This window comes from Pipistrellus kuhlii, unplaced genomic scaffold (assembly GCF_014108245.1).
Source record: "Pipistrellus kuhlii isolate mPipKuh1 unplaced genomic scaffold, mPipKuh1.p scaffold_m20_p_31, whole genome shotgun sequence".
Taxonomy (NCBI): domain Eukaryota; kingdom Metazoa; phylum Chordata; class Mammalia; order Chiroptera; family Vespertilionidae; genus Pipistrellus; species Pipistrellus kuhlii.
Genome location: NW_023425531.1, coordinates 5,594,410 through 5,604,115, shown reverse-complemented (window position 1 = coordinate 5,604,115; position 9,706 = coordinate 5,594,410). Strand labels below are relative to the sequence as shown.

Below are 9,706 nucleotides of genomic sequence, written 5' to 3'. Positions count from 1 at the left end.
CCTCCCTCCCCTCCACCCAGGGCCCGGTGAAGGGCCTGGTGGACATACATTAGGAGCTGCCAGTGTTCCAAGGACCGGCTGTGTGAGGGGGCCAGCCAGGGGACCTCTCTGAGCTTGCTTCAACTAAAATAGGAATAATAATAGTGCCGACATTGTTATTGCACATAAGGCTCAAAGTAGTGCCTGTCCACGTGTTCGCTGGCATTCTTCTCATCATTCTGAGTCGGTCTGTGGGGGTGAGGAGGAGAGGGCGTACGACATAGAGGAAATAACGGCATTCTAACGTTCACATTTCTCTATCGCAGAGAGGACAGACGGGAGCGATGGAAACCCCAGACAAAGGGCCCGAAGGCGTCATTTCACCAACTCCTGTTTGCGTCCGTCCACGGGAATTCTAGGTTTTGTCCATGTGCAGAGCCGGTGACTGTGTGTGCACAGAGGTCTGTATCCTGCATTTCTCACCACGTGGCCACATGCGTTATATCTGCTCCCCCCGCCCCGCCCCGCCCGCCGTCTTCCTCTCGCCCCTTAGGTTCCCAACACGCCAGCTAGACGGTCCTGCCCGGACTCTGCTGTCCTCCTTACAGACAGGTGGCTGAGCTTCCCACAGGTCTTTCCAGAGGAGAAGGGGACAAGAGAGGCCCAGAGAGAGAGACTTCAGCCAGAGACATCCGGTCCCGGCTGCAGGCTGATACCTGACTCCAGCCATAGACGGATCCCTGGCCCACAGCGTGGACTCCTTTGTGATCGTGGCTGTAGATTGGCCCAGGCACATGCTGACCCCGAGGCCTGGCCACAGACTGACCTTTGGCCCCAGTCGTAGAGCGATCTTTGAGGCTGGCCACCGGCCCTCACTGACACCCCACCCCTGCAGGAACTGGCGTTTCCTGATTTGCAGCTGGTGAATTCTGCTTGAGTTGGTCAGCATATCTGGTCTGTCTGTCCTGCCTCTCCACCATGGGGCCCCGGGGCAAGCTGACAGTTCTCTTTTTTAACCAAAGAGCAGCGTTAGAAGGCCCCTTGGCGAGCTTCCTCCTGCTGTGGGTGATGCCTGGTGCTTGGCAGCCGTCTTGTGACCACAAGGGGAAGAGCTGGAGATGAGAGACAGCGCTCCGAGCCTGGCACGGGGAGAGGAGAAGGGCCTGCACCCCCGATCCCTGCATCACGGGACCAAACCAACCTTGGGGTTCTTAAAGAGACCGTGAGCCTGCTCTTCTGTTTAGTTTGCTTGAAACCACTGAGGTGTTTTGGAAACATACTCTTACCAATAATCATACTCTGTGGTATTTAACCAAAGGAGTTGAAAACGTACTTTCACACAAAAGCCCTGCCCATGCATGTTTATGGCAGCTTTATGTATAATTGCCAAAACTTGGAAGCAAACAAGATGTCCTTCAGTGGGTGAATGGCCAAATAAACCCTAGTCCATAGAGACATTGAAATATTACTCAGCACTAAAAAGAAATGAGCTATTAAGTTGTGAAAAGACGTGGAGAAAATGCCTATTACTAAGCGAAAGTAGACCATCTGCAAAGGCCAAGCCCTGTTTAATTTAAAATACATGACATTCTGGAAAAGGCAACTTACAGCAACAGTAAAAATATGATTTCCAGGGGGTAGAGGAGGGAAGGGATGAATAAGCAGAGCACAGAGGGACTTTAGAACAGTAAAACTACTGCACATGACACGATCATGTTGGATACAGGTCATATATTTGTCCAAACCCACGACACACACAATCTCAAGAGTGAACCTGAGGTTACACTGTGGGCTCTGGATGACTAAGATGCACAGTGCACAGGCTTCATTTGTAAGAAATGTGCTGCTCTGACGGAGGACGTGGATCATGATGGAGACCCTGCAAGTGTGGAGACGGGATATCTCTGTACCTGCCACTTAATTTTGCTGTAAATCTGAAACTACTCTAAAACATAAAGTCTATAAAATCATGCTGATTTTTTATTTAATTAATTAAATAAAAATTGAAGTTCTAATTTGAATGCACAAACCACCTTTATCTTTGAGCCCAGATAGACAGAATTTTTATTATGTATTATTATTAATTCACCTAATCTGAATACATATTTCATAGGATTCTATTTTGCACATAAAGTGGTAAATTAATGTCAAATGTTTAATATTTTACTTAGCATTATCATATTAATTTAGAGGTTTTTTATTATATTCTTATCAGTTCTTTTATATAAGTTCTTTACATTGATGGAGACACAGAAGTTTTTGTCAAATAGAATTACATATATTAGCCTTCAAGTGTTCCTTATTTAAAGACAACCCTAAAAAATAATAATATTAAGGAAACTATTATCCTGATCTGTTATGTTTATGAGTTCTTTGCTATCTTATTTGTTTATACATACATATATATACACACACACACACACACACATATATATATATGTATGTGATACATTGGACATTATAATTTCTTTTCATTCATTTTTTTCCTTCTACATATAGTATTTTTAATTCAATTCTCACAAAGCTCAGTTTAGAACCCATTCCTTATACTTTTGATATTTCATTATTTTCATAATTACAATTGACCCATTACATGGAAACTTAGTTTAAGGCTACTCAAAGCCATTACTCTGATCTACTGAGGGACTTCAGAAGTGGTTCTCCTGCCTTGCCCTCTCCTAGCTTATGTCATCTCAATCATGTGCTCCCTCCTGTTTCACAGAAACACAGGCTCCTTTTGGTTTGTTTTTAAGGTCATTCTTAATTTACTCTTTTATTAAAAACTGCCATTAGTGACTTCATGTGTGAGCCTTAAGAATATCATGCTTAAGTAAGATAAGTCAGACAGAAAAAGTTAAGAGCCACATGATTTTTACACATGTGTGGGATATAAAACTTAAAGCAACAAATAAGCAAATAAGAAAAACAAAAACTCGCAGATACAGTCAACAGTATGATGGTTACCAGAGGGAAGAGAAGTGGGGCAGGGGGTAGTAAAGGATAAAGGAGGTCAAGTATATGGTGACAGCTTGGGTGGTGGGCATACAATGATCATGTATTATAGAAATGTACACTTGAAACCTCTATGATGTTTTTAACCAATGCCACCCCAATACATTTCAAAATAATAAGAACGTACCTAACAGCCATCTCATTTTGTTATGTATAGGTGCATATACTTTGTATTTTTTAATGATCACCTGATTGTATTATTTCTTCATTGCTTTTTACAGAAGTGGAAGGAAAGGAGGGAACCCACAGCCCAGACACATGCTCTTGACTGATAATCCACCGATTACCCTTGGGTTGGTGTGCCGATATTCTAATCACTGAACACACCAGCCAGGACTGTTGGGTGCATAACTTTTAAATTTATTTATTTTTATTTTTTATTTTTTTAAATTAAATTATATGTGTACATATATTACTGTTACCAACCCCAGCTCCCATACATGCCCTCCCTCCCCAGAGTTTTGTGTCCATTGATTACACTTATATGCATGCATACAAGTCCTTCCGTTGATCTCTTATCTCCTCCATATCTCCCTCCCCTCCCCGCTGTAATTTGACAGTCTGCTTGTTGCTTTACTGTCTACATATCTATATTTTGTTCCTCAGTTTATAATGTTCTTTATTATCCATAAATGAGTGATGTTATGTGGTGTTTCTCTTTCATTGATTGGGTGCATATCTTAATCTTTGTGGCTGGTAGAGAAATTCCCTTTCTTTCCAAAGGCCAAGGTTCCGCAGACTTCTAGGTTTCAAATTTAAAATAGATCTATTGTTTGTATCTCCCTCAATTTCTTTTCTTTTAAAAAAATATATTTTATTGATCATTACAGAGAGGAAGAGAGAGAGATAGTTAGAAACATCAATGAGAGAGACTCATCGATCAGCTGCCTCTTGCACACCCCCTAATGGGGATGAGCCCACAGCCAAGGTACACGCCCTTGACCGGAATCGAACACGGAACCCTTCAGTCCACAGGCTGATGCTCTATCCACTGAGCCCAACTGGTTTCGCCTAGAATTGCTTCTTAATTTCTCTTTCTGATAGTTTATTAATGGTCTATAAAAATGCCAAAATTTCTGAATATTACTTTTGTAGCCTGCTAATTTATTGAATTCCTTTATCACTTATAGTTTTTTGGTGGTGTCTATGGTTTTCAGAATATAGTATCTTGTCATCTACAAATAATAGCTTTACTTCTTTCTTTCCAATTTGGATGCCTTTTATTTCTCTTACTAGTCTGATTGCTGTGGCTAGAACTTCCAAGGCTGTGCCAATTAAGAGCGGTGAAAGCAGACATCACTCTCTTATTCCTGATATTAAGGGAAACACTTGGTTTTTGCACATCGAGTAGGATGTGAGCTATCATATATGGTCTTTATTATATTGATGTGTGTTCCCGCTATTCCCACTCTCTTGAGCATTCTGCCTTATGAACCAGCAATTCCACTTCTGGTAATATATCCGAGGAAACCTGAAACACTGATTCAAAAGAATATATGCACCCCCATCTTCATTGCAGTGTTATTAACAATAGCCACGATTTGGAAGCAGCCCAAGTGCCCCTCAGTAGATGAGCAGATGGAAAACCTTTGGTACATTTACACAATGAGATGCCACTCAGGCATAGAAAAGAAGAAAATCTTACCTTTTGCAACAACATGGATGGAAATGGAGATTATTACACTAAGTGTAATAAGCCCATCAGAGGAAAACAAATGCCATAGGATCTCACTTAGATGTGGAATCTAATGAACAGAACATTTAAGCAAACAAAATAGAAAGAGAAGCACAGCTGTATAGATCAGATTGACGGCTGGGTGGTTGGGGGCCGGATTAAATGAGGTGGGTGCAATAAGGGGGAGGTTGAAAGTATTGTAGTAAGGAAGAAATAAATGGCGATCTAAATAACTTTAGTTTGGGTGATCAATCTGCAGATGATGTTTTATTGAGTTATAGAGCACTTGAAACCTGTATTGTTTTATTATCCATTGTCAAACCAAGAAATTCAATACAAATACTAAAAAATTACAAAAAACAAAAAAACAAAAAACCAAAACAAACAAAACTCATTTCTGCCTCGCATGTGTGGCTTGGTCTTTGAGTGTTGACCTGTGGACATGAGGTCACTGTTCCATTCCTGGTCAGGGCACATGACCCGGCTGCAGGCTCCATACCCAGGGAGGGCAGGAGGTGCAGCAAGCAACTGGTCTAGGATTCTCTCTGATCTTTGACATTTCTATCTCTCCCTCTCCCTTCCTCTCTGAAATCAATACATTTTTTTAAAAAATGATAAAAAATAGCAAACTCTTTCCAAGTCACTCTGTCTTCACCTATCTCTCCCTTCCTCTCTGAAAATCAATAAAAATATAATTTTTAAAAAATTAATAAAAATAGCAAACTTTCTAAGTCACTCTTATCTTCAAGAGAAAACTTTTAAAACATTATTATACTATGATTAAATAAAAGTTATACAATATAAAATTACTATGAATTTAAAACGAAGGCACAACTCATTAATAAGGGAAAATGTTTTTTTTTCAGTGTCCTCAATTTTTAACCTGTAGAAAATTAAAAGCTATCTTATAATACAAAACATAATTTTAGATACTGAATCATTCTTGGGTAGACACTGTAGAAAGTACTAGACATCTTAAGATGTATTGTGTAGTGTACTTAGTATTAGATGTACTGGAATGGGCAGAAAATGACGAGCATAGAGAGGATTTTGAATCTCAACAGGATATATACTTGCATTTTTTTTTTTTTTTAGAAAATGGGGAAAATAATGTAACATATATAGATAATAGACTTATTAGACATCATATAGAAAATAAGGACTCATAGTGAATGCTAAAAATGGAATTGGTTCAATTCCAAAACACCTCAGTGGTTTCAAGCAAACTAAACAGAAGAGCAGGCTCACGGTCTCTTTAAGAACCCCAAGGTTGGTTTGGTCCCGTGATGCAGGGATCGGGGGTGCAGGCCCTTCTCCTCTCCCCGTGCCAGGCTCGGAGCGCTGTCTCTCATCTCCAGCTCTTCCCCTCGTGGTCACAAGACGGCTGCCAAGCACCAGGCATCACCCACAGCAGGAGGAAGCTCGCCAAGGGGCCTTCTAACGCTGCTCTTTGGTTAAAAAAGAGAACTGTCAGCTTGCCCCGGGGCCCCATGGTGGAGAGGCAGGACAGACAGACCAGCTATGCTGACCAACTCAAGCGGAATTCACCAGCTGCAAATCAGGAAACGCCAGTTCCTGGAGGGGTGGGGTGTCAGCGAGGGCCGGTGGCCAGCCTCAAAGATCGCTCTACGACTGGGGCCAAGGTCAGTCTGTGGCCAGGCCTCGGGGTCAGCATGTGCCTGGGCCAATCTACAGCCACGATCACAAAGGAGTCCACGCTGTGGGCCAGGGATCCGTCTATGGCTGGAGTCAGGTATCAGCCTGCAGCCGGGACCGGAAGTCTCTGGCTGAAGTCTCTCTCTCTGGGCCTCTCTTGTCTCCTTCTCCTCTGGAAAGACCTGAGGGAAGCTCAGCCACCTGTCTGTAAGGAGGACAGCAGAGTCCGGGCAGGACCCTATAGCTGGCGTGTGGGGAACCTAAGGGGCGAGAGGAAGACGGCGGGCGGGGCGGGGCGGGGGGAGCAGATATAACGCATGTGGCCACGTGGTGAGAAATGCAGGACACAGACCTCTGTGCACGCACAGTCACCGGCTCTGCACACGGACAACACCTAGAAGTCCCGTGGACGGACACAAACACGAGTTGGTGAAATGACGCCTTCGGGCCCTTGGTCTGGGGTTTCCATTGCTCCCGTCTGTCCTCTCTGCGATAGAGAAATGTGAACGTTAGAATGCCGTTATTTCCTCTATGTCGTACGCCCTCTCCTCCTCACCCCCACAGACCGACTCAGAATGATGAGAAGAATGCCAGCGAACACGTGGACAGGCACTACTGTGAGCCTTACGTGCAATAACAATGTCGGCACTATTATTATTCCTATTTTAGTTGAAGCAAGCTCAGAGAAGTCCCCTGGCTGGCCCCCTCACACAGCCGGTCCTTGGAACACTGGCAGCTCCTAATGTATGTCCACCAGGCCCTTCACCGGGCCCTGGGTGGAGGGGAGGGAGGGAGGTGGGGGCGTGCGGGGGGTTGAGAGGGATCTCCCAGGACTAGTTTTCTGGGCTTGGCAAGCCCTGGGACTGGACCTGGACCTGGCGCTTCTGGAACCACTGAGTCCAGAGTGGGCCACCAGGGGGCAGCAGGGACCAAGGAGCTGGCCTCCAGCCAGGCCAGCCATGCCTGCCTCTCTCTGCTGGCCAGCGGCCTGTGATGTTGTGGGAAAGGTGGGGTTTTGAGGAAGCCTGGCGCCTTCCTGCTGCTGCCAGGGGCCTCAGGCAGGTTCATCACAAGAACACCGGCACCGCCTGGCCTTCGCCCATCGAGACATCTGTCCTCACCCACCTCGGCGGCTGCAGGTGCTTCTCTTATCTGGGGACCAAACGGAGGCCCAGAGAGGCCAAGCACCTGGCCCGTGGTCACACAGCTCCCCGGCAAAGGCAGGGTCAGACAGAGGCAGGATGAGGCAGAGCCTCGCTTCTCTGAGTCTCCGTGTTTGTTCTTGCCTGGAAAGGGGTGTAGGACTGTGGGGGAGGGTGGTTAGGAGTCAGGGTGCATCATGGGCAAGTCCCACCCGCGGTCTCCGCGGCTGTGAGGAGCCGGTGAGGTCACGCCTCCCTTGCAGTGGGGGCTCAGAAAACCTTTGATGTCTTCTTAAATTAATAGCTTTTGTAGGAAAATAACCTCAGAAAATGTATTCAACAGGATGCTAACAGATAGATACGATGCCCACAAGCCACCAGGTGCCAGGGCGGGGCATGGGGCTTCCGGTGGCTTTCACTTTCCTATTTATACCTTCAGGGTTTCTCTGAACCGGAGAAGGCTGGCACATGCCAGTTTAATACCAGAAAAAAAGCGACAAGCAGGTTCTCTGTTTAAAAAAATAAAAAAAGGAAATGAAAAAGCAGATGCACCCACCACCTCGGAAAAACCTCCGTAAAATTAAGTGTGCAGAGCGAAAGCAAGGGCTCTGGAGGCCTCCTGGGGCCAGCTAAGGCCTTCCTCAGGCCCCTACCCACACCCGGCCACGCCCAGCCCCCCTGGGCCGCGCCACCTCCCGTCCAGCCTCCAGGGGGCGCTGGGAAACTCCGCAGCCAGCATAGCTGGGCCCACACCCCTGCCTGCTTCCAGCTCCACCTGAGGGGTGGGCAGGGAGGGGGGCATGAGCTAGGCGCACCCGACTCTCTGACCCTGCCCCCCCTCCCTCCCCCTCCGTCTCTCCGGGTCTGCACCCCCTCCAGGCGGAGAAAACTGAGTTGTATGTGGACTGAAATGACCTGCGCCCTGCTCTGTCCCACACGGACTCAGCGCCACAGGGGCTGTTTAACGTACCGGCTGGTCTGTAACATCTCAGCCCACGTCCTCAGCCTCACAGCCTCATCCAGTGCCACCAGCCCGGCGTGGAGCGGCCTCCGGATGGGCCGTGAGCGTCCCCCGTAAGGAGTTCTGGGGGCAGCCCTGCCCCACTCTCCGCTGTCTGGCTGTAAGACGCTGCCTAAGGTCGTGCATGGAACCTGAGTCCTCTCTTCCTTTCTGATTTCCTTCCTGTAAATTTAAAATAAAGCTGTGATCCATGCTCATATCTTAGATGTATTTTTTAGAAAATATATATTTTATTGATTTTATACAGAGAGGAAGAGAGAGAGAGATAGTTAGAAACATCAGCTGCCTCCTGCACACCCCCCACCGGGGATGTGCCTGCAACCAAGGTACATGCCCTTGACTGGAATCGAACCCGGGACCTTTCAGTCCCCAAGCCGACGCTCTATCCACTGAGCCAAACCGGTTTCGGCTTAGATGTATTTTTGGTTTAGCCATTGCCTGTCAGGGAGTGCTATTCGAATGAAGGCATGGATCCCAGGCCTGGTGTGGGCAGTCCCACCCAGGAGGGTAGGCATAAGCCAGAGAGTGTGGATGGTTGGGGGTGGGGAGAGAGAAGTTGGGGCTCCCCTGTCAGGCTTAACCATCGGCAGTGGCAGCAGAAGTGGGAGCCTGCAGAGACTCACAGGGAAGTTCAGAGGAGCCTGGAGCAGTGGGCAGGGCTGAGAAGTCTGGATTTCTGCTCTGATTGTACCTTTAATTCTTGTCACCTGTGCCCCGGCCAGGCAGGAGGAAATCTGAGACATGGCGAAGACGATTGTGTGGAGACTGTCCTCAGGAAAACTCCCGACACGGGTTTTATTATCCTTCTGTGACAGGACAGCCAGTGGGTCCGGCTGCCTGTCACTGCTGGAGCCCATGAAGCAGAGACGGGCTTGAATCATGTGGGAGCGTTTATTCCAGTCCTGCCGGCAGCATGGGAGAGCAGCAGAGGGACAGCGATGGCGTGGGGAGCAGGATGACAGGCGTGGGGAAGTGGGCGTTCTGTAACGGTTTGAGGGCACAGGCAATGATGGCCGGCGGGGACGAGGGTGCCTAAGAGAGCCGGTACCTCTGTCGCCTCCGGAACAGACTGTTGAATCTTCTGTGACTGGCAGTTCTCAGAAAAGCAGGACGGGCTGCATTCTGACGCCAGCACCCATGTGCCAGGCTTACAACGCCCAGCCAGCTTAGCGTGTGCCTCCTCTGTCAGGACAGGACAATCCCAGTTAAGGGAGCGTGGTC

At 47.2% G+C, this 9,706-nt stretch overlaps 1 long non-coding RNA gene across 1 annotated transcript; it reads right to left on the bottom strand.

Moving 5' to 3' along the window:
* Positions 1 to 6,188: 6,188 nt before the first annotated feature.
* Positions 6,189 to 9,680, bottom strand: LOC123651056. The gene is made up of 2 exons (XR_006739516.1): positions 9,534 to 9,680; positions 6,189 to 6,809 (listed from the first exon to the last, which is right to left on the bottom strand). It is a non-coding gene; the product is annotated as an uncharacterized LOC123651056 (long non-coding RNA).
* Between the last annotated feature and the right edge of the window lie 26 nt (positions 9,681 to 9,706).